At 42.8% G+C, this 24404-nt stretch overlaps 1 protein-coding gene and 1 non-coding gene across 2 annotated transcripts in view; both read left to right on the forward strand.

Moving 5' to 3' along the window:
• Positions 1–24404, forward strand: part of LOC132883422 (serine/threonine-protein phosphatase PP1-beta catalytic subunit) — a 90659-nt gene that overhangs the window by 29636 nt on the left and 36619 nt on the right. The gene's annotated exons all lie outside the window — the stretch shown is intronic.
• LOC132883911 (U5 spliceosomal RNA) lies at positions 21806–21920 on the forward strand. The gene has a single exon (XR_009654412.1). It is a non-coding gene; the product is annotated as a U5 spliceosomal RNA (small nuclear RNA).

Consider the following 24404-nt stretch of genomic DNA (forward strand, 5'->3'; position numbering starts at 1 on the left):
AGATATGCATCGTAGCCTAACATAGCCTACATAATATTATGCGTGTGCGCCACCTACTGGTGCATGTAGGATTCAGAACACAGCAGATGATTGCAGAGTTATAATCTGATTCAGCCATACATAGCCGAGTACCAGACAGCAGATTTTTCACCTCCAGCACTGACGGGCTCATGCTGCCATTTAGAAGTTGTTTGCATTGTTGTTCGATTTACAAATAGTATACTGGTCTTTAGCTGCATATTTTTACCTTACACGATAGGCATCAAGTACATTTTACATTTTGGGCGGTTTTAAGTGCATTTTGGCGGGTTTTGAACATATTTTGGGCTGGAAAACGTCAGCAGTATCTGGCAACACTGAAAATAACTGTAAAATAAGAATTTACCTCAGGACTCAATGTAAATTCAATCCTGTGTGGGTACAGCTTAAAGGCCAATTTATGCTGACAACCCAGTCCTCGCAGATGGCGTCGCAGATGGCGTCTGCGTAGCCCCCCCACCTTCGCAGACGCTCTGCGCGCACCTCCCAAAAATTGTGACCACCGCAGAAGCCTCGCAGACAGCGTCGCAGACAAGAGGGCTCTGATTGGTCCACTCTACATCCGCTGTACACGCACTTCCGCTTCCCTACTTTCCCGGTTTGGTTTGTTTTCACGACCGCCATTTTTAAAAACATGAGCGAAGATGGAGCAGCACGAAGAGCGGTTGATCAAGGAAGTGAGGAAGTACGTACATCTATACGACTCCAGTTCTAGTCATTATAAGTAACCGGAGGATAAACACTCCACTAACCACACCCACCAACTACTCCTAGCGACTTCGTGACTTCGTGCCCTCTTGCGTTGTGGCGGTGAATAACATCACGCACGCCTATTACTCCCCGCTCAACGATAAATTACAACTGTCTGCGAAAAGCTATCTGCGAAAGCCTTGTCGCAAGAGCATGCAGAGGCCCTAAAGGCAGGGCTCGAAATTAACCTTTTTTCTTTGTGTCTCCCAGTGGTCCCGAATTCTGTGTTGTATTGTCCCGAATGGAAGCAATAGTGTCCCCATTTTTTTCCTCTCTGAAATAACCAGTGGTTAATATTATCATATGAAGTTACTATTATATTTGTAACTATGTGATTTTGAACCCTTTATATCATTTAAGACACAAGCGACACATGTCCTATACATCATCTACTTCAAAATTACAGTTATTGCATTTTCAGTTTATTAAACTTTGGCGATCTCACTGTATGAATAGATACCCGTTTATTTAAAGGGGCCAACTAGCTCATTCAGAAAATGTTTCAACTCCCTACATCTGCAGCACACTTTAGTTGAAAATAAGACCCCTTTTATGTTCATTTCATCTACTTATACCTTGAATATCTGTTGGCACTTATAAGGCCAACTTATAATTTTCACCATTACCGTTATCCATAGCCCTGTGATGACCTGGCGACTTGTCCAGGGTGTACCCCACCTTTCGCCCGTAGTCAGCTGGGATAGGCTCCAGCTTGCCTGCGACCCTGTAGAACAGGATAAAGCGGCTACAGATAATGAGATGAGATGAGACCGTTATCCATTTTTATGAACTTTCCGTTATCCATTACCGTTATCCATTTTTATGAACTTTCCGTTATCCATTTTATGAACTTTCGCTGCCGAAACGTGGGTGCAAATGTTAGCAACATCAGCATAGTGGCAGGTCCGAGCCTAGTTGTGCTGCTGACTGACTAAACTTTCTGAACTAGAAAGACACCAAGAAAACTCACTTATTCTGTTGAACGGTATCTTCCGTCAATATCATCCACATCATTCCTGTTGTATTTTATAACGTGTCTAACAGTGTTCATTCAGTTCATTCAGTTGCTCGCGTTGCCTGCAGACCAGGCGATGACGCTTTGGATCCTGAAGGTCCCAGAGACGTTATGTCTGGGCTTTCAGTTTCTTCCCCGCGGTCGGTCCGCTTCAACCACTTAAGCATTTTTGTTCTGGCAAGAGTCGGCACAGCGTGTGCGGTAGCAATTCCATTCCAAGTCCATATAATGCGGACTCCGGCCGAAGATTCTAGAACAGAATGCGCTGCTCTGTAGCCTACGGATGCAGGTGCATCGAAAGTGTAGCTACTATGTATTTTTCGCTGTTAACGTTTTAAAATTAAAATTGACAAATTAGGTGAATGTCTACGTATGTGTTACGGCTTTGTAAATAATATTAATGTAGAACTTTTTTTCTAGATCTATTTTTTTCCATTGTCCCGGGATTGTCCCAGATATGATAATTTTGTGTCCCGATGACATTTTTTATGGTCTCCGGGACGTCGGGACACCGTTAGTTTCGAGCGCTGCCTAAAGGTGACATATTGTACCCCGTTTCCACAAGTTGACATACTTCCCTGAGGTCTTAATGAAATGTCTGCGACACGCTTTTGTCAAAATGCCACAAGGATAAAGCCCCGCCGCTCCCTTCTCACCCTGCCTAAACAGCCCTGTCCAAAACGGCTGATTTGAGGAACGGCCTGTTCCTTTGAATGATGATGAGCCACTCATGAGCTCACCCCTCCCCCTTCTTCCACCAGCCAATCAGGTAGCACTTTCCTCATGAATATTCATTCAGAAAGGTGGTTTTCAAGCCATGAGTGGAGATATTCAGATGAGGGGGCGGGATCAGTTGAATGATCTCCCCTTGTGACGTGGAAAGTGGAGCCAAATCTGAACGGCTTGTTGAGGCAGATGTTTGCTGAAATAGGCAGAAGAAAAGAAAGTGACTGGGAGTCGTATTTCGGAGTTTGTAGATGCGTAAACACTCCAGATGCACAAATGTATGTGCTTATTGAATCAATTCAATACGAAAGTTTTTTCACACTTCACAAAAGAGCGCAGTTTGCACTCAGACAGATGTAATGTCGAGTATTTGCGGCTCCTGTCAAGTTTTTATCATTGTGTTACTTTGAAATCCTAAGATTTATTCTTCAAATTCTTCAGTATTCACTGTTACCCCTTTTCCACCAACAGGGAACGGGTTCCGTTCTGGTTCGCGCAATCAGTTTTGAACCGTTCAGAGCATTTCGACCCAAAATAAATTGGCTCGGAGTCTGAAAAGTTGGTTCCCAGCTGGAACCAAAATATAGTTGCGTCTTCCAGCGTGAACCATGAATGACATCAGTGGGCGTGTCATTAGTTTGGAGAGGAACCGGGCGCAGTAATGGAGAACGCAACGGAAAAGGATCCATTTTCAGAAAAAAATGGACCGAAAACAAATATCTGCAATAACAGAACAAAAGCTCGGAGGTAATCAGTGCGCACCGCCATCTTGCTACTACTGTTTACTCATCTCCCATCTCATTATCTGTAGCCGCTTTATCCTTCTACAGGGTCGCAGGCAAGCTGGAGCCTATCCCAGCTGACTACGGGCGAGAGGCGGGGTACACCCTGGACAAGTCGCCAGGTCATCACAGGGCTGACACATAGACACAGACAGCCATTCACACTCACATTCACACCTACGCTCAATTTAGAGTCACCAGTTAACCTAACCTGCATGTCTTTGGACTGTGGGGGAAACCGGAGCACCCGGAGGAAACCCACGCGAACACGGGGAGAACATGCAAACTCCACACAGAAAGGCCCTCGCCGGCCACGGGGCTCGAACCCAGGACCTTCTTGCTGTGAGGCGACAGCGCTAACCACTACACCACCGTGCCGCCCCTCTACTGTTTACTCCCGTTGTGAATTGTGCAACGCCTTCTGTTCATGACGCAGCCTTGATTACAACGGTTCTGCTAAAAACTGGTGAAAATGCGAGCTGGTATGGTGTCTGGTGCAAAGGTTCAAAGAATCCTGAAAGGAACCGGGTCAAGAACCCATTTCCTGTTGGTCGAAAAGGGGTATGTATTGCCGCTTTTCCACTACAAACGCGTCTGAGTTGGGCTGAGCCGTGCCGTGCTGAGTCGGGCTGAGCGGGGCTGTTGGAGTTGCATTTCGACTACAACCGCGCTGAACCGTGCTGGCTGGAAGTGGGTGGACACATTGGGTGGAGTTAGCGAAAGTGGGTGGACGTCACGTGATGTCGTTAAGCGGCGCAAACAGTGACATCAGTGAGCTTTTAAGCGGTAGTCTCACGACCCGGAGAGTAAACAATAAACATGGAGGACATGGAGTCGTTAGTGTTGCTGGTCTTGGTGCTGTGGCTTGTTGTCACCGACAACGCCAGCAGATACTGGCAAGAGCGTATAGATGAGGCGAGGCGCATAAGGCTCCAGAAATTCTCGTAATTCGTAATTCTTCTTCTTCCGGGTTTACGGTGTTTACAGATCCCAGCGTGCTCGCGGGGCGTGTGTGGGCATGTGAGGACACTCCTCCTCACCAATCAGTGCACAGGGGAGTGTCTGCTCACGCCCCCAGCGTCACTCAGCTAGGTTTGGCTCGCTTCAGCCCCACTCCAAAACCGTGCGAGTTTTGGGTGCTAAGCAGGGCTGAAGCGAGCCGAGTCGTGCTGTTTTGAGATAGTCGAAACGCGAGCCGTGTCGGGCTGAAGCGAGCTGTAAAAGGGTAGTGGAAAAGGGCCATATGTGTTCACTACATAGGCTAGATAACACAAATCTATTGTAGGACCAACTTAATATCCAGTAGAATTTAATTTAAGATTCAGCTACTGGAAAAAAACCCAAACAAACTGGAAATTGTTCGTCACGACTCGCAAATCCATGGTCATTTTGCGAAGCGGTTTATTTTTTGTGTGTGTAAATACACAAATATTATTCGATAGCTAGAAGCGACTTTTCCCCCTCCTTGGCGACTCTCTTTCTCTCTGTGTGTGTGTGTGTGTGTGTGTGTGTGTGTGTGTGTGTGTGTGTGTGTGTGTGTAAATGTCAGCAGGCACAGCTGTCTCTGTTAGTAATAACTGCTGTACTGTTTAGTGACAGCGACAGCTCACTAAACCTGAGGGCCGAGCAAGCAAGAGTCACGATGTGCTTTTTGTACAGTATACACGCACAACTTTCTCTTTTTTTTTAACTTAGTTTTTATTTCAGTTTCATTCAGAATCATCTGTACAGAATCACATTCATCATAACTGCTGTTTTTCAAGTATTTCAATACACATGGTAACAACTATGATACAACAAGGGAGACGGAGACTATAATGACAGAAAGAAAAATATAAAACAAAATAAGGTAAAAGAAATAGAATTAGAAAAAAATCAGATTAATAATATAGATCGGATTCATACTGTAGGGGTTCCACACTAATGCCTCGGTCACAACCGGCCGTACGTGCTCCTACGGCCGGTCTACGTGCAAAAAATGCATGGAGGGCGCGCGTGAAACGCATGGAGGGCGCGCGTGATGTGCTGATTTTCGAGCCGTAGACTGGCCGCAGAGGTTCTTTGTCATGTCAAACAAACTCTACGGGCGCTTACGTTTTTTTCAGGTTGCAAGACAAACTTACGGCCAACGTGCGTCTTTCTCCACGAACAAAAAAACCGCAGCGATTTGGGAAGCGGCAAAAATCGCACGGCCAAAAAATCATACGTCTGGTTGTGACCTAGGCTTATAACAGTATACCCATGGCAGGGCTCCATACCTTCTAGTGGATATATCTTTTTGAAGTCTCAGGGAATATGTTATTTGTTCCATTTGATATATTTCCTTTATTTTTTCCGTCCAGATATTGCGTGTTGAAGGGTCAGGCTTCAACCACCTTACTGTAATGCTTTTAACTGCTGTTGCTAGCAGTAAAGGATATTATTTTGGCTCTTCCTTCGATGCCTCTTGGTAATAGACCTAGTAGAGCCACCACTGGGTCCATTGCAATATTTCCGCCAAATACTTTATTAAGTGTTTCAAACACTTCCTCCCAGAACGTTTCCGGTTTCGGGTATAACCAAAGTATGTGGGTCTGATTGCCAATGTGTGGGCCACAGTTTCTCCAGCATTTATTTGAGTGCGTAGTGCTAAATTTAGCCATAGTTTCAGGTGTCCGAAAGAACCTCATGATTACCTTCCATTTAAATTCCCTCCATACATTCGAATTAGTTACCAAATGTACTTCAGTACATATTTACAACTTTCTCATTTTGAAGGCATTAAGATCTCACACTGAGACTTGTAGTGTTGGGATTTTTCGGCTGTAGACCGCGCGATTCGTTTGCCTTCCTTGTTTCGTGAAGTCAGCCATGTTTTCACATTCACGCAAACGCAGGATGCGGGTTAACCTTTTCACGCAGCCACATTTTTATCGTAAAATTCTGCCGCCGTTTTAACCAGTAGTGTCACTATTGATGTTGTTCCAGAACTATAGATGAAAGTCTTCCGGATTTACCCGGAAATCCGGATATTTGACAAAACTCTTGAAAATCTCCGGTTTCCCGAATGGAGAAATTTATTTTTCGGATTTTTCGCGTTCCTAGACGCGGCGTAATACTTCACATCGTCCTTGCATGGGCGCAGTCCTTAAATAGCCCAAACATAGTTCATTGATTAAAGACAGGTGCTCTTTGTTAACGGCGCGCGTGCCGGAGCTCGTTAGGCGCACCTTCAGGTGCACGAGCTAAGGCGCGCAGGACTGACACTGTTCTGCGCAAGCGCAACACGATCGCACTAGAAAGCATGTTCAAGCTGCCAGTGTAGCTGCAGTCTTTTTAGTTGCGAATCACAAGTATTTCCTCTTGTGTTAATAATTCGCCATGTCAAAACAAGCAAAACTTTCCTCCTTCTTTTGACGTGAAGAGAAGTAAGCAATTTATTATATATTTTTTTCCATCAAAGTTGCATTTTGTGGCTTCGAAGCGAAGTTTTAGTGCCGTTTCTAGAACACAACATCAAGAAAACGTGGAAGAAACAGCAATAATGAAAGAGCCGGTTTCTAAGCTGCCTAAAACTAGCAATGGTAATTTATTTTTTGTTGCATAATGCACTCAGGCTGCCAGTCAGTGTGTGACACACACACACACACACACACACACACACACACACACACACACACACACACACACACACCCTGAAAAACCTAGCTACGCCCCTGATTTACATGAGAAATTTGTTATTCATTGGTGTGTTTAAATTTACAGACAATACGAACTAATGTAAACAATTGGCTTCAACTCGGATAAATATGAATTGGAAATGTTTAGTTCACTTTAGCTTCTGCAAACGCACAACTCTACTAAAAGATTGATAAACGAGGCTCAACGTCCCCAACATTGAAACCTGAAAGCTTTAGAAACTCTAACAGACCTTTACTTTTTAACAGGACTGGTTTGGGATTTTGCTGAGTTTACCTTCAACTGTCTGATTTTTTCCAAAGTAATGAACTGTGTAGCAGGAAAATCACCGCGTTTTCTAAATGCACTCCTGAAAATTACTCCTTAACTAGGGGAATTAAATGTGATATTTTTGACATGTTAATCATTCATGTACATGAAAGAAAAAGGCTTAAAATTTATAACTTGTTTTAGTGAAAATAAGTACTAAAATGCACTAGAATGCAGGGTTTTGCGTAGGGATCGACCGATATGTTTTTTTCAGGGCCGATACCGATTATTATGGAATTGGGATGCCGATAACCGATATGTGCAACCGATAAATGTAAACATTATAATTCACATGAAATTAAACATGGCGCACACCGACACAGACCTTCATATCCATGAAATGTATGTTTAATTGTAAAATTGAACATGAAATTTTGTGCAGGGAGATGCCAGCAGCATTTGTACAATAAAGTCAAACATTAGTTAGAATAAAATGAGAAATAAAATAATAATAAAACAAATATTCACCAATAAAAAAAAAAAATCACTCCCTACTATATTACAGCTCACCATTTTCAGTGGAAAATAAATGAAAATACACTCTGGATTCTTTTACACTAAGAACTAAGTAAGACTTACCAACTTCAAGTAGTTTTTAAATAACAAATCAAGTGTAGGGAGCTGCCTGCAGCATTTTTTAAAAAGTAAAATCAAACATAAAGTAGGCTATCACTCCCTATTATGTAACAACTTAACAAGTAACCATCTACATTCTAATGCTTTTAATGCCCAAGCCTAATATTCCCAATTTAGGATTATACTGTAGTGAAGGAAGCACAGTTGCTCTGCATGTTAAAAGCTCTGGTTAAAAGGAGCGGCTGCTCCTTTAAGAGTATATCGCTTTCCGAATCAGAAGTGCTAGCGAGGAGAATCACTTGTGCAAGAATTATAAATACCAGTGGAGTACATTACAGCGCAATGTGAAGTAGCATAAGAACATTTAAGTCAAGAGTTTAATTGATGTATTTCGTTCATTACCGTTTATCCAAGCAAGTGTGCATCCACGACGCAATTCATTACTGAGCCCACAACAAGTGTCCTGACAAACTCCCTACAGTATTACAGCCTACTAGCACCAGATCACACCTGGCGTGTTTAAATGTTCAAATCGCGCTTTATAAAGTTACCTAACATATACAAGTGCAATGCGCTTTCTGAGCACGAGTCACGTCATGAAGTTTACTCATCACCGTAACAAATAGCCAGTAGGCTTGCGCTAGCCTACAGAACACAAACACTACGTTTTATTTCGTCTTCCCTTGACCACCTCTCTGTATGGCTGTCATTCTACTGTTCGAGTAGAACTACTGACACATTCACAACGTTTCCAGACGGGGATTTAAAAATGACTGCAGCCTACGTTATGCTGGGGACTGCTTACTATGGACAACATTACATGTAGTTTCAGCGAGACTAGTTGGTTGTAGGCTAATTCAAGTGCTTCCTTCCGTAAGCTAAGTTTGCCTGGCTACACAGATGCAAATGGACAATTTTAACGAGTAGTAGATGAAGAATGTAAACATATAATGATGTTGTGCTTTTGCAACTTGTGTGTTTGTGACTTATTGCGGCAAAAGCAGCGTGTCCTTACCTTGAAGTGGGATCTGCTTCTGCCCGAGTGCCCATACGGCCGCCTTGAAACAGTTCACAGCGGTTAGCTACGCGTGTTGATTGATTGGCTGTATCCCTTGTGCCGCTTCTGCCCGAGTGCCCATACGGCTGCCTTGAAACAGTTCACAACAAATCAGATGTTGTGGTGGGCGGGACCGTGTTCTTGAACTCAGAGAGGCGAGTGCAGGAAAGGATGTGTGGTGACAGTCGCGTTAGGAACGAAATGGCTGCAAAAAGGCATGTTATCGGCATATCGGTGGAAATTATGGCCGATACCAATAACCCTAAAAATGCAGAATATCGGCCCGATATATTGGCCAGGCCTATTATCGGTCGACCCCTAGTTTTGCGTGTTATGTTATTCAAATATTTTCGGGGGACGTTGCTTCCCGACCCCCCCCATCTTAGTTTGATTTTCAAAAGTTCAGGATTTTTTTCTTTGCTCCACTTTCATCTCTACAGAACAAAAAAGTCCACAGGATGGAGTTGGACCTGATTTAGAGTAGCTCCTCCTACCTGGGCGGAGTCAACTCAGAGTGTGTTTCAGCCTGGATAAGTGCCGTGTCTGAGTTAGGGGTTGTTTTACAATCAGGGTACGCAAGCTAAAAATCACATTTAACACTTATTATCTTCAATATCAAAAGGCTTGACTAAATAAACTTGGTTGTTTATTGTAGCCCTGTGATCGCTCTATTTACCATGTAAAAAAAATTGGTGATAACGTTATTTTTGGTGAATGTATGGCAATATATGTCATATTTAGCAAAATTACTCGTGTCATTTAGAAAAAGTGCTTTTTTGACCACAGGTAGCTCCAAAAGGGATGCACTTACATCATTCTTTATAGATAGTTTTCACATGACGTCACAGAGTCGGGGATTCCCTGGTGGCGGCCATCTTGGAGGGCTAGCTTACCGTACGTGTCACTGAGCACACATTGTAGCGCGCGAGTTACATTCATTTATATATTATTTACATTTATAGTTACATTACTACTATTTAAAGCTAGCAATGGTGCACACCTGTTGTATTCACGGCTGTCGTAATAGGTCAGATGATGACGTCAAGCGGGGCTTTTATGGAATTCCCACTACGGGAGTACGAGGGCAAGCAAACAAACTCAGCATACAAAGGAGAAATCTATGGCTTGCGAGAATCAACCGCAAGGATTATCAGCCTTCCAAACACAGCAAAGTCTGCTCCGATCATTTTATAAGTGGTAAGTTGTTTAAATAAACAGTCAATTGTGTTTAAGTTTGTTTTTGGAAACCAAAACATCATGTGAACAATCTCTGGAGAATGCCTAACTGGAACCGCTGAGTGTACGTTTACATTGTAATGGACACTTAATATCGCTCGTTTGTCACGTTTCTATTTGAAACTTGTCACTTCACTCACGCAAGGGTCATTTTTGAAAAACATTTTAGGTTTATTCTGTATGATACTAAATAAGCAAATCCGTTACAGTCCATGAAACAGGAAGTATAAGGATGAGAAAAAAACAGTTTAAATCGGGAAGCTGCGCACATTTGTGCAGCCCGAGCGGTGTGCAGGACTGCGCAAATGTGCGCAGCTTCCCGATTTAAACTGTTTTTTTCTCATCCTTATACTTCCTGTTTCATGGACTGTAACGGATTTGCTTATTTAGTAATTTTAATACAGAATTTACTTTGAAATTATAATCAGACACTCCAACGCCCCCCCTAAAAAAAAAAAAATCGGATCTGCGCGATTCAGGCGGCATCCGCCAAAAGGCGCGCTGTGAATATATAAAGTTGCATATATCAGACAGCCTTTAAAGTTTGATGAAGTCAGTTTCAGGCTTTGGCAGTTTCAGGCTTTGGCAGCCCTGCATAGTCAATTGAAAATGCATCTTTGTCCACTTCGTAGGGGTCAATTCCCCCAATCAAGGCCAGTTTGGCTGCATACCGTGAGATGTGTATCGATATACTTCTGTTTGCTTGATTTTGCCGACATTGAGCTTTATTTTAGAAAACTGACTATATAACTTAATAAATTCGTCCGAGATAACGTAGCCAGTAGTGGCGATGGTCCGTTTTGTTTGCCCTCCAAGATGGCGGCTGGGGGGCGTTCCCCGGAATGCCGTGACGTCAGTAAAAACTATCTATACCATAAAACACATATTTGGTTCCATATCATTGGAAACATATTTAAGTTTTAATGTTGAATGCCAGTAAGTTTTCAGACTATCTCATCTCATCTCATTATCTCTAGCCGCTTTATCCTTCTACAGGGTCGCAGGCGAGCTGGAGCCTATCCCAGCTGACCATGGGCGAAAGGCGGGGTACACCCTGGACAAGTCGCCAGGTCATCACAGGGCTGACACATAGATACAGACAACCATTCACACTCACATTCACACCTACGCTCAATTTAGAGTCACCAGTTAACCTAACCTGCATGTCTTTGGACTGTGGGGGAAACCGGAGCACCCGGAGGAAACCCACGCGGACACGGGGAGAACATGCAAACTCCGCACAGAAAGGCCCTCGCCGGCCATGGGGCTCGAACCCAGGACCTTCTTGCTGTGAGGCGACAGCGCTAACCACTACACCACCGTGCCGCCGTTTTCAGACTATTTTGATCAAATTAGTAATTGTGTAAAAAAAAAATGTCCTCTCCGAGACAGCTAATTTTTCAAAATAAAATAACATATCTAAAATGATTATTTTCATCCTAAAATGTGGTCAAGATATTGGGACATAAATATTAGAGACAACTAACACAAAGCTTACAGCCTTATATTTAAAAGCACTATGGAAGTAGTGGATTCGGAATTGTCAAAAAAAAAAGTCCTCTCTCTCCGAGAATCACTTCATTCGTTTCTCCCAGCCCTGCTTAAAGCTACACTTAATCTTGTTATAATACAAACTATTCCACATGCCTATCTGTTCTTTAACTCGTCCTTCACTTAAAAACTGGTACGAGAACCCGTTTGAATCAATTTGAATTTTGGACCCCTGTGACACAAACTTTGTACCCTGATTGTAAAACAACCCTTAGGGGTTAAGGGTTAGACTTATAGGAGGAGTTGGATCAGGTCCGGCTCCACCCCCTGAACTTTTGGTTCTACAGTGAGGATTATAGTATCTTGATCCAGGACACGTACCGCTCCTCGTTCTGATCCGAATCCTTATACTCAACTGCTTTCATGTTTTTTTTTTTTCGAATCACTCTCACACACACACACACACACACACACACACACACACACACACACACACTTTCATTTGATAAAATTTTCCGGTATTTCTCTGTCCGATTAATCCTTTGACTTTCTGTATGGTGTGTCAAGTGGACTGAAAGGAAATTGCATCATATGTCCATCAGCTATTTGCAGCTCACACAGGAAACACCACGCTTCATCAAACCGCTGTGCTCTCGTTCTTTTATTCATGAAGTATCAGCAATGTCAGATTTCACATCCTGGACTTCAGAAAAACGATATATCATCATGATATGAAAACGGAGAACCATCTACTTCTATAAAACGTCAATAAAGTCATTGTAATGAAACAGCGTTGCACATTACAGTGGTGGTTGAAAGTTTGTGAACCCTTTAGAATTTTATATATTTCTGCATAAATATGACCTAAAACATCATCAGATTTTCACACAAGTCCGAAAAGTAGATGAAGAAAACCCAGTTAAACAAATGAGACAAAAATATTATAGTTTTTTCATTTATTTATTGAGGAAAATGATCCAATATTACATATCTGTGAGTGGCAAAAGTATGTGAACCTCTAGGATTAGCAGTTAATTTGAAGGTGAAATTAGAGTCAGGTGTTTTCAATCAATGGGATGACAATCAGGTGTGAGTGGGCACCCTGTTTTATTTAAAGAACAGGGATCTATCAAAGTCTGATCTTCACAACACATGTTTGTGGAAGTGTATCATGGCACAAACAAAGGAGATTTCTGAGGACCTCAGAAAAAGCGTTGTTGATGCTCATCAGGCTGGAAAAGGTTACAAAACCATCTCTAAAGAGTTTGGACTCCACCAATCCACAGTCAGACAGATTGTGTACAAATGGAGGAAATTCAAGACCATTGTTGCCCTCCCAAGGAGTGGTCGACCAACAAAGATCACTCCAAGAGCAAGGCGTGTAATAGTCGGTGAGGTCACAAAGGATCCCAGGGTAACTTCTAAGCAACTGAAGGCCTCTCTCACATTGGCTAATGTTAATGTTCATGAGTCCACCATCAGGAGAACACTGAACAACAATGGTGTGCATGGCAGGGTTGCAAGGAGAAAGCCACTGCTCTCCAAAAAGAACATTCCTGTTCATCTGCAGTTTGCTAAAGATCATGTGGACAAGCCAGAAGGCTATTGGAAAAATGTTTTGTTAACGGATGAGACCAAAATAGAACTTTTTGGTTTAAATGAGAAGCGTTATGTTTGGAGAAAGGAAAACACTGCATTCCAGCATAAGAACCTTATCCCATCTGTGAAACATGGTGGTGGTAGTATCATGGTTTGGGCCTGTTTTGCTGCATCTGGGCCAGGACGGCTTGCCATCATTGACGGAACAATGAATTCTGAATTATACCAGTGAATTCTAAAGGAAAATGTCAGGACATCTGTCCATGAACTGAATCTCAAGAGAAGGCGGGTCATGCAGCAACACAACAACCCGAAGCACACAAGTCGTTCTACCAAAGAATGTTTATAGAAGAATAAAGTTAATGTTTTGGAATGGCCAAGTCAAAGTCCTGACCTTAATCCAATGGAAATGTTGTGGAAGGACCTGAAGCGAGCAGTTCATGTGAGAAAACCCACCAACATCCCAGAGTTGAAGCTGTTCTGTACAGAGGAACGGGCTAAAATTCCTCCAAGCTGGTGTGCAGGACTGATCAACAGTTACCGGAAACGTTTAGTTGCAGTTATTGCTGCACAAGGGGGTCACACCAGATACTGAAAGCAAAGCTTCACATACTTTTGCCACTCTCAGATATGTAATATTGGATCATTTTCCTCAATAAATAAATGACCAAGTATAATATTTTTGTCTCATTTGTTTAACTGGGTTCTCTTTATCTACTTTTAGGACTTGTGTGAAAATCTGATGATGTTTTAGGTCATATTTATGCAGAAATATAGAAAATTCTAAAGGGTTCACAAACTTTCAAGCACCACTGTAGATGATGGACGGATGCGCAGAATAAACAAGCTCTTTTTAAAACCTTGTTGTGAAAGAGCTAGATTTTTTTTTTTTTGGAGCACACCTTAAGTTGTTTCTTCTTTTCACCGTCCTCGCCTCTGTATTTCATTACGTTTAATGGAGCTGTGTGTGTGTTGCTGGAGTGTTCAAATTGTAGCTCATTAGCCTTCACCATATTATAAAACAACGGCAACTCTGTCCTCTCTCCATCCTGAGAGAGAGAGAGAGAGTAACTGCGCCCACGCTGCATCCTGCCAATTAGCTATGGCTGTAAAGCCATATGATCATAAAACACAAATTGTAAATTACGCAGTATTTGTGTGTGGGTGTTTAGGATAATGAGCTTCTTAATTGTTTACCAAAATGAGTCATAATGAAAACAGTTAGGAAACTTAAGCGCACTGAATGAACCCTTAATCCATCTTGTTGGAGGATTGACTGGTTTTTTTTTTTTTTAGTAATTTTGCCACATCTAGAAGAGGCTTTCGAGGTAGACGGGATTTCTTTACAGACGTTATCTTTCCAGCAAACACTGCATCAGAAACACATCCAGTGTAAATCAGTGACTCCAGTGGAGGGGCAATATGACACACGCTATCTGCCTTCTTCCACATACCTGAGCTCACAGACGTCCACGATTGGCTAGTGTTTCTACCGATTGCAGAATATGCTCCTCCCACCCTGACAGAAACCCAACATGTCAACTTATCTTGACTCCCAGCCGCAGGATTCAGGATTCGAACTCATGATCTCCTAACTACAGCGAGCCAATCAAAAGCCTCGTTTTTATCCAGGCGACGAACACACACATGCGAATCATGGGTGATGAGGCCATCTGAAGTCGGTACTGTAATTACGACACAGCTCGATAAAAACGTGAGACATTGTGGATTATTTCATATAAAGTCCACTTCCATGTAGAAAGTGGAAGTTTGCACATAAGGTGTGATTTTAATCTCAAAATTTGAGAAGTCCTTCATTATAAAACGTGTATAATTTTTGGAAAACATGGCACACAGAACTAACCATGAAGACATCCTGAACTGAACATAATTCATTGTCAGGGATTGTCTGGTTTGAGAATAAAAAATAAAGAGTCCTGTCCTTGTCCTGCCTCCTGAACAGGACACACTTTAACCTCAGGAGCAGATACACGAGGTACAAATGCCGCATACTGAAAATAACAAAACTGGTGGTGACCATATTAAAATATATATATTTATTTTTTTCGCGGTCCGGTTTCCATCAAATCCTGCGCTCTGATTGGCTGGCGAGCGGGTCCGTATCCTACGATACAGACCCCAGTTACGGACCCCGGTTACGGACCTCTGGCGACTCGCTCGTTCACAACAACAAACGTAGTAGCATTTTTTTGTCAACATTTATCTTTTTTTTAAGAAGATTTATTTATAAGATGATCAAAAACCTTATAAATTTTTGCCAGCATTTCTCAGGAGAATAGCATTAATTTTACAGCAGGGATAGCAATAACGACAGTCTTCACAGCGAAAGCGAGTTTTACTACCCCGAGGAAGAAGAAATAAAAGAAAACATTTCAGGAGAAAGCTACAAACCTGTAACTGTTGCTAACGCCAAGCAAAAACATGGCTGAATCCTGAATGACTCCTATTTGTATAAATAGGGGACTACATAGGCGGCAAAATGTAGTTGTTTTCCTGCCATGGAAGTGCACTTGTATACTGAGGAGGAAGCAATTTGCATTACAGCCATGAATGAGGATTCAAAATGGCGGCTCGGCTTGGTTTTCCCTTTCGGGCGCTCTCGCTTAAAGTCGGTCCGTATGGTGAAATACCGTGACCTCGGCCCTGAATACTGACCTTGGCCCAGAGGGCCTCGCTCAGTACTTTCAAGACCTCAGTCACGGTATTTCACGATACGGACCTCCCAGCTGGTAAATCACATGTATATTTTATATATATATATAACATCATCAGATTTTCACACAAGTCCTAAAAGTAGATAAAGAGAACCCAGTTAAACAAATGAGACAAAAATATTATACTTGGTCATTTATTTATTGAGGAAAATGATCCAACATTGCATATCTGTGAGTGGCAAAAGTATGTGAACTTCTAGGATTAACAATTAATTTGAAGGTGAAATTCGAGTCAGGTGTTTTCAATCAGTGGGATGACAATCAGGTGTGAGTGGGCACCCTGTTTTATTTAAAGAACAGGGATCTATCAAAGTCTGATCTTCACAACACATGTTTGTGGAAGTGTATCATGGCACGAACAAAGGAGATTTCTGAGGACCTCAGAAAAAGCGTTGTTGATGCTCATCAGGCTGGAAAAGGTTACAAAACCATCTCTAAAGAGTTTGGACTCCACCAATCCACAGTCAGACAGATTGTGTACAAAATTCAATACCATTGTTACCCTCCCCAGGAGTGGTCGACCAACAAAGATCACTCCAAGAGCAAGGCGTGTAATAGTCGGCGAGGTCACAAAGGACCCCGGGGTAACTTCTAAGCAACTGAAGGCCTCTCTCACATTGGCTAATGTTAATGTTCATGAGTCCACCATCAGGAGAACACTGAACAACAATGGTGTGCATGGCAGGGTTTCAAGGAGAAAGCCACTGCTCTCCAAAAAGAACATTGCTGCTCGTCTGCAGTTTGCTAAAGATCATGTGGACAAGCCAGAAGGCTATTGGAAAAATGTTTTGTGGACGGATGAAACCAAAATAGAACTTTTTGGTTTAAATTAGAAGCGTTATGTTTGGAGAAAGGAAAACACTGCATTCCAGCATAAGAACCTTATCCTATCAGTGAAACATGGTGGTGGTAGTATCATGGTTTGGGCCTGTTTTGCTGCATCTGGGCCAGGACGGCTTGCCATCATTGATGGAACAATGAATTCTGAATTATACCAGCAAATTCTAAAGGAAAATGTCAGGACATCTGTCCATGAACTGAATTTCAAGAGAAGGTGGGTCATGCAGCAAGACAACGACCCTAATCACACAAGTTGTTCTACCAAAGAATGGTTAAAGAAGAATAAAGTTAATGTTTTGGAATGGCCAAGTCAAAGTCCTGACCTTAATCCAATGGAAATGTTGTGGAAGGACCTGAAGCGAGCAGTTCATGTGAGGAAACCCACCAACATCCCAGAGTTGAAGCTGTTCTGTATGGAGGAATGGGCTAAAATTCCTCCAAGCCGGTGTGCAGGACTGATCAACAGTTACCGCAAACGTTTAGTTGCAGTTATTCCTGCACAAGGGGGTCACACCAGATACTGAAAGCAAAGGTTCACATACTTTTGCCACTCTCAGATATGTAATATTGGATCATTTTCCTCAATAAATAAATGACCAAGTATAATATTTTTGTCTCATTTGTTTAACTGGGTTCTCTTTATCTACTTTTAGGACTTGTGTGAAAATCTGATGATGTTTTAGGTCATATTTATGCAGAAATATAGAAAATTCTAAAGGGTTCACAAACTTTCAAGCACCACTGTATCAGTGCAGCATTGATTCAGTTGATTCGACTCTGAATTGTGAATATGAATCAGTTGAAGCCTTCAGTGTGTATGAACATGTTTAGTAGTTTAGTCTGTTTAAATTCTTACTAAAGGTGTGTGTGTGTGTGTGTGTGTGTGTGTGTTTTGCTTGCTGTTTTCCTTTCCTGGCACCAGACCTGGCACCCTAATGTAATGTAATGCCTTTTGCCTGAGAAACTCCTATTAAACACACACACACACACACACACACACACACACACACACACACACACACACACACACACACACACACGTACAATGAGATGTATTCAGTGTGTCCTCCATAAACACTGAAAAGGCCTTCTGCATTTGCTTCCATTTTCAGACACCACAAGCTAGTCGACGGGTCACAGTTTTCCACTGAGTGTGTGTGTGTGTGTGTGTGTGTGTGTGTTTCTGCATGTGTGCTTATGTGTGTAAGCATACTTGTACTTATTGAATATAAATATTTACGAGGTCATCAGTAAAGGTTTTAGAGAAGCACGCACACACACACACACACACACACACACACACACACACACACACACACACACACTTAATGGTATAAGATGACTGAATGGAAACCGGTTTTAGTTTACATGTCCACAATGCTAAACTAGCACTCTGTGAGTAAAGATGAACTCTTACAGTGTTAAAATTAAAGAAGAAAACATAACTGGGATTGCTATTATGGGAAAATAATCAACGATGGATTGGGGTGATGTGGCCTGGCATGAAGCAGAGTTACTGTTTCCACCCTGAGGTTACTTATTTTCCAATAACACATGAATGAAAGTGTTTTATTCCTCTTTTACTTCAGCAGTTTGACACTGATGACTTACAATCAGGGTTCCCGCTGGCGTTCATCACTGACGAACATAATCCATCACTGACGAAGAGAAAATTACTAGCAGTCGTCTCAGTGACGAATGTCTTTGTCATTGTTACGATAAGTCATCTTTTCTAGAAATCCCTCCACAAACCCCTCCGTTTGCCGAAATCCAGCCGCAGTGAAGAGACTGTGGGAAGCCAGAGTGTAAACAATGAGCACGTGCTCGTGACCAATAAAAATCGACTACACATAATGACCAAACGGGTGCCAAGATTTTAACCAATCGCAGTGTGTGTGTTAATCGGCCTGGTGCGGTGGTGTAATTATGTCTGCATGAACCAAACAATGGCGCAGTCTAAACTGAAGAAGTTTTTGGGGCGGGCTTCTTCCAGCACTGAAGATGATTTAAGGGCTGAAACAGCCACAGGGGAGACGCACTCAGAGCCCCGACTGTCCCCGAGCACATCGGACAGGGTCAGTAATGCAGGGGTCCGTAAAAAATGCCAAAGTGAAACAAAGTGCCGTCAGTTGGCAAGCAACTGAAGGGAGCCAAGTTTGGGGTGGCGTGGCGTGTCGCGTTCCTCTGGGCTGATGCATTATGAAAAACATGATGTCATTCTGTGTTCGGTTCGTAAGTTGACGGGAAATTCAGATTCCTTGACTGTTGTTTGATCTTCTCGACTCTGTTCAGTTGTAAATCAAGTTTTGTGTTGACGTAAACGGTAAAGGGAGTCTGACTACTTCTTTTGAATAATTCCCTGCTAAAATAACCTTCAGTAAGTTCAAACTAAAGAGGTTTATTTTAGCCTGATGGTGCACAGGGGGCCCGAAATCAACCCTATGTCTGAAATCACTCACTCGTTCACTACTCCCTACTCCCTATCTAGGGAATTACTATATAGAGGACTATATAGCGAGCTCATTGGTAAAATGAAAAAACGCTTTCGGACACTAGTCCATTGCGCTGGTATTTACATCATTACTGTCGCACAATTAAAACGTGCCAGATCAGTCGGCTGGTGGGTTTTCAAAGTAATAAATACATGCATTTATTTTTTTCGCAGTCCGGTTTCCATCAAATCATGCGCTCTGATTGGCTTGCGAGCGGTCCGGAATTCTACGATCCAGACCCTGGTTACGGACCTCTGGCGACTCGCTTGTTCACAGCAACAGCAAACATAGTAGCATTTTTTGTCAACATTTATCTTTTTTAATGAGATTTATTTATAAGATTATCAAAAATCTTATAAATGTTTGCCAGCATTTCTCAGGAGAATAGCATTAATTTTACAGCATGGATAGCGATAACGACAGTGTTCACAGTGAAAGTGAGTTTTACTACCCTGAGGAAGACAAAATAAAAGAAAACATTTCAGGAGAAAGCTACAAACCTCTAACTGTTGCTAACAGTTTGATCTCATGAGTTAATGAGGCCCATTTTGGACCATGTTATCCTAATACATAATATTACATTTGATAAAAACTTTAAACCAGTACGATCTCTTCTTCAAAGTTTCACCAAATGACTATTTATGCAATATAAAGGTCATAATACTGTATAATTTTGGTCGAGCAAAAACATGGCTGAATCCTGAATGACTCCTGTTTGTATAAATAGGGGACTACATAGGCGGCAAAATGTAGTTTTTTTTCCTGCCATGGAAGTGCACTTGTATACCGAGGAGGAAGCCATTTGCATTACAGCCGTGAATGAGGATTCAAAATGGCGGCTCGGCTCGGTTTTCCCTTTCGGGTGCTCTCGTTTTCTGTTAGAATTTGGTAAAGAAAAAAATAAATATATTATTTACCAGCTTAGGGCGGCACGGTGGTGTAGTGGTTAGCGCTGTCGCCTCACAGCAAGAAGGTCCGGGTTCGAGCCCCGGGGCCGGCGAGGGCCTTTCTGTGTGGAGTTTGCATGTTCTCCCCATGTCCGCGTGGGTTTCCTCCGGGTGCTCCGGTTTCCCCCACAGTCCAAAGACATGCAGGTTAGGTTAACTGGTGACTCTAAATTGACCGTAGGTGTGAATGTGAGTGTGAATGGTTGTCTGTGTCTGTGTGTCAGCCCTGTGATGACCTGGCGACTTGTCCAGGGTGTACCCCGCCTTTCGCCCGTAGTCAGCTGGGATAGGCTCCAGCTTGCCTGCGACCCTGTAGAAGGATAAAGCGGCTAGAGATAATGAGATGAGATGAGATTTACCAGCTTAAGGTCGGTCCGTATGGTGAAATACCATGACCTCGGCCTTGAATACTGACCTCGGCTCAGAGGGCCTCGCTCAGTACTTTCAAGACCTTGGTCACGGTATTTCACCATACGGACCTCCCAGCTGGTAAATGTATTTTTGTGATAAATCCATATTATACGGAGCGTATTTCCCACATTAATCAATACAAAGGACCTGCATCTTTCAGTTCTTTTAAATCAAGGCTGAATACTTTCTCCTTTTATTAAATCAAATTTGAGACTTTTAATTTGATTTCTTTCAGCGCGACCGCAATGCATGATGGGATATATTGCTTTGGTTCGTGATCATCAGTTGTACACTGCTTTTCATGATGGATTGTGGGATACTTTGAGTGCACTATAGAGGGTGTAAATAATCCTCACTAAGGTTTCGGACAGCACAACAAAATATATAGCTAGTGCCCTATATAGTGAGCAGGGAGCGATTTCAGACACAGGGCAAGTGTTTCTTATTCGAGGCTGAAGTGGAGCCCAAATTTTATCTGTAATGGAACGGCCTGTCTCTGATTTGAATTGTGCCAGTTTGGTTGGTATAAACCTGCATTAAGTCCACTTTGGTAAGCCTGTCACTAAGAAAAAATACGCACGAAGAAATAGTGAATTAATTTTTCAAGGAAAAAAGTGGAGAATATTTTTCAAAATTCGGGGGAACGCTGGTCACTTACATGTCTAAACACATTAACTATGTGTGTGTGTGTGTGTTTCGTCTTTCTTCCTCTCCCTCTCTCAGCATGTCCATATATGGCAGTCAGTTTTTGGAAGGAGTCATTTGTATACATATATGCCCCTGTTTCTTCCTTCTCTCTCTCTCTTTCTTACTCTTCCTCCCCCACACACATATAACTTAAAATCTGCCGTGAATGTGTTTCCTGTGGAATGTCGGTGCACTCATTTAGCTTAACGCTGAGAGGTTTCAGTGCCTGAGTTACAGGCATCGTGCTCAAGTGCTCAGACTGTCCTCTTGTTGGTTTCGTTGGCTCTGCGAGACAGGGCTTGGTATTTTTTTCCCCTTTTGTGAATGACGAGTACATGATCTCACCTGCAGTGCCGGAAAAACACGCCACGCAGCCCATCTGTACCTGATTCCACACATGATGACAGTAGTGCTGCATTACTCAGGTTACTCAGGCAGCTCAGGTTTTTCTTCATTAATGCATAGATCTTTCACCTTTTGCTAAAGATTTCTGTGGAGAGAAATGCTAACGAGCTTAATGTATTTTTGCAGGCTTTGTTCTGGCAGGGCTGTACATTTGGGCGGCACGGTGGTGTAGTGGTTAGCACCGTTGCCTCACAGCAAGAAGGTTCTGGGTTCGAGCCCAGCGGCCGGCGAGGGCCTTTCTGTGTGGAGTTTGCATGTTCTCCCCGTGTCCGCGTGGGTTTCCTCCGGGTGCTCCGGTTTCCCCCACAGTCCAAAGACACGTGGTTAGGTTAATATGGGACGGCCTTGGGCTGAGGTGCCCTTGAGCGCGGCACCTAACTCCCAACTGCTCCCCGGGTGCTGTTAGCATGGCTGCCTACTGCTCTGGGTATGTGTGTGTGCTCATTGCTCACGTGTGTGTGTGTTCACTGCTTCAGATGGGTTAAATGCAGAGAGGAAATTTCACAAGTGTGTGATGAATAAAGTTGTGCTTTCTTTCTTTACTCATGTTTACAGTACACAGTCAGTAATTATCTCAGTCGGGTCACGTGGAGACTTTGCCCATGTTTACATTAGACCGTATCAGCGGATCATCACATTAACGTTTTTAAAACGATTAGTGTGCACACAGCAACACCAATACATGATTTGCGTGCACACAGCAACACCAATACACGGATACGCTCGGCTCCGCAGGCATCCTGCGCTCCAAATCACTCCGCCCTGAACAGCGAGTGCCCTCTGGAGGGTGCGCACTCCGGCCCTGCGCAGCTCACAGAGTGCGCGAGTGAAGTTCACAAGCTGTGATTCGGGACTGAGCCGCTGTGTGTGTGATCCCAGCGCATATCACTTACCACTTGCAAGTGGAAGGATGGCAAGCCTAAAGACAATCATAACTACACAATGGGCAGTATTTGCATCAGTATTTGCAGTATTTTCATACTTTTATACTCTTTAATGAAAGGTGATACAAGGCGGAAGTCTGCGCCGTTTTTCAGCAGTCGCGTCACATGACCAACGCCAGCGAATCAGGAAGGTGGATGTCACAGTGACGTTGTCCAATGAGACGCCAGCTAGAGCTCAGCACAGCGTATCCGCGTATTCTCAATGTTTACACAGCACCGGACCAGACATGATCTAGATTGAATACGTGGACCCTGGCGGATTCCCGTTTCCCGGCGTTTCCAGGCGGTTTAATGTAAACGGACAGTGCATCCGCGAAGAAAACGAGACGATACGGTCTAATGTAAACTTGGCCTTTGTCACCTTGGTTTCTCTCTCCTGTTACCTCTCCTGCCACTCCTACTTTATCCGACACAACAGCTGTCGAAGCTCAGAGGTGGACAGTAACGAAGTACGTTGACTTGAGTACTGTACTTAAGTACACTTTTTGAGTATCTGTACTTTACTTAAGTATTATTTTTTTTGGAAACTTATGACTTTAACTTCACTACATTTGAAAGGCAAATATCGTACTTTTCACTCCACTGCATTTCTATCAAGGTCCTCGTTACTATGAAGCAGCTTTGAAAGTGGGTGTTTTTTCTTTTCTTTTCTAAAAGAAAAAGTTTTTTTTTCATAGGTGACACTGAGAGCCGATCAGTAACCACTAGGGTCATTTCACGTCCATAGACTGGATAAAATCAAGTTCAATGATTTCTCCGCAGCGTTATTTGAACACGATCAGTTGATGGCAGAATGGAAGGAGGCGGTTCTTCTGGAGAACGCACGCACTCATGGCCCATGAACCCATGTTTCAGTTTTCTGAAAGGATTAAAGATTCATTTCATTTTAAATGTTTGCTTTGTTTGCCGAAAACGAACCACATCACGGCCTACAAAAACTCGCCGTCCGACCTGCGGAGGCATATTGAGGCATGTAAATGTTTTATTCCAAGAGGAAGCTTGCAGTGAAGCTGTTTGTGCTTTTAGAGCTAGTGATAATGTTGCAATAGCGATGCAGTCTGGTTAGTCACATGACTTTCTATGGATTTGCCCGCCAAGTTGCCGTAGCCTTGTCCACGGCTAACATTTACACATAGCTAGTTAACTTGGACACTGTTAGTTAGCATGTAAAAACGGAGTTATGCTAACATGACTAATGTTAACTTATTTGAAGTCCTTACAGAAATATGTTTCAGCGTAATCTTGCCAAATAAACAGAATGTAGAAATCTTTCTTTTCTAGTAGTGTTAGCTACCCAATATGATTTCCAGTTTGAAAAGAGTTTGCTAGCATGTCAGGTGGAGTTTCACTGACTAGCTAGCTAAGGCCTCCGTCACACTTATTCGGAATTAGCAGGAATCAAACAGAACTAACCAGAATGAAAAATGTTTCAAAATTCGTGCCACATTCGGGCAGGAATTTCAAACTTTCCAACATTCTTACAGCTTTGTAAGAATGCCGTTCGAATACTTAGAATGCGCTTCGAACCCGCCTCGAATGATTCTTGCACATTCCGGGTGTATTAGCTTTCGAATGCAGTTCAAATGTAGTTGGAACACAGTAGGAATACCTAGAATGCAGTAAGAATATTAAGAATGCACTTCGAATGCCGTACAAGTGCAGTTCGATTGCTACCCGAATACCAC

The sequence above is a fragment of the Neoarius graeffei genome, chromosome 3 (genome assembly GCF_027579695.1).
Source record: "Neoarius graeffei isolate fNeoGra1 chromosome 3, fNeoGra1.pri, whole genome shotgun sequence".
Taxonomy (NCBI): domain Eukaryota; kingdom Metazoa; phylum Chordata; class Actinopteri; order Siluriformes; family Ariidae; genus Neoarius; species Neoarius graeffei.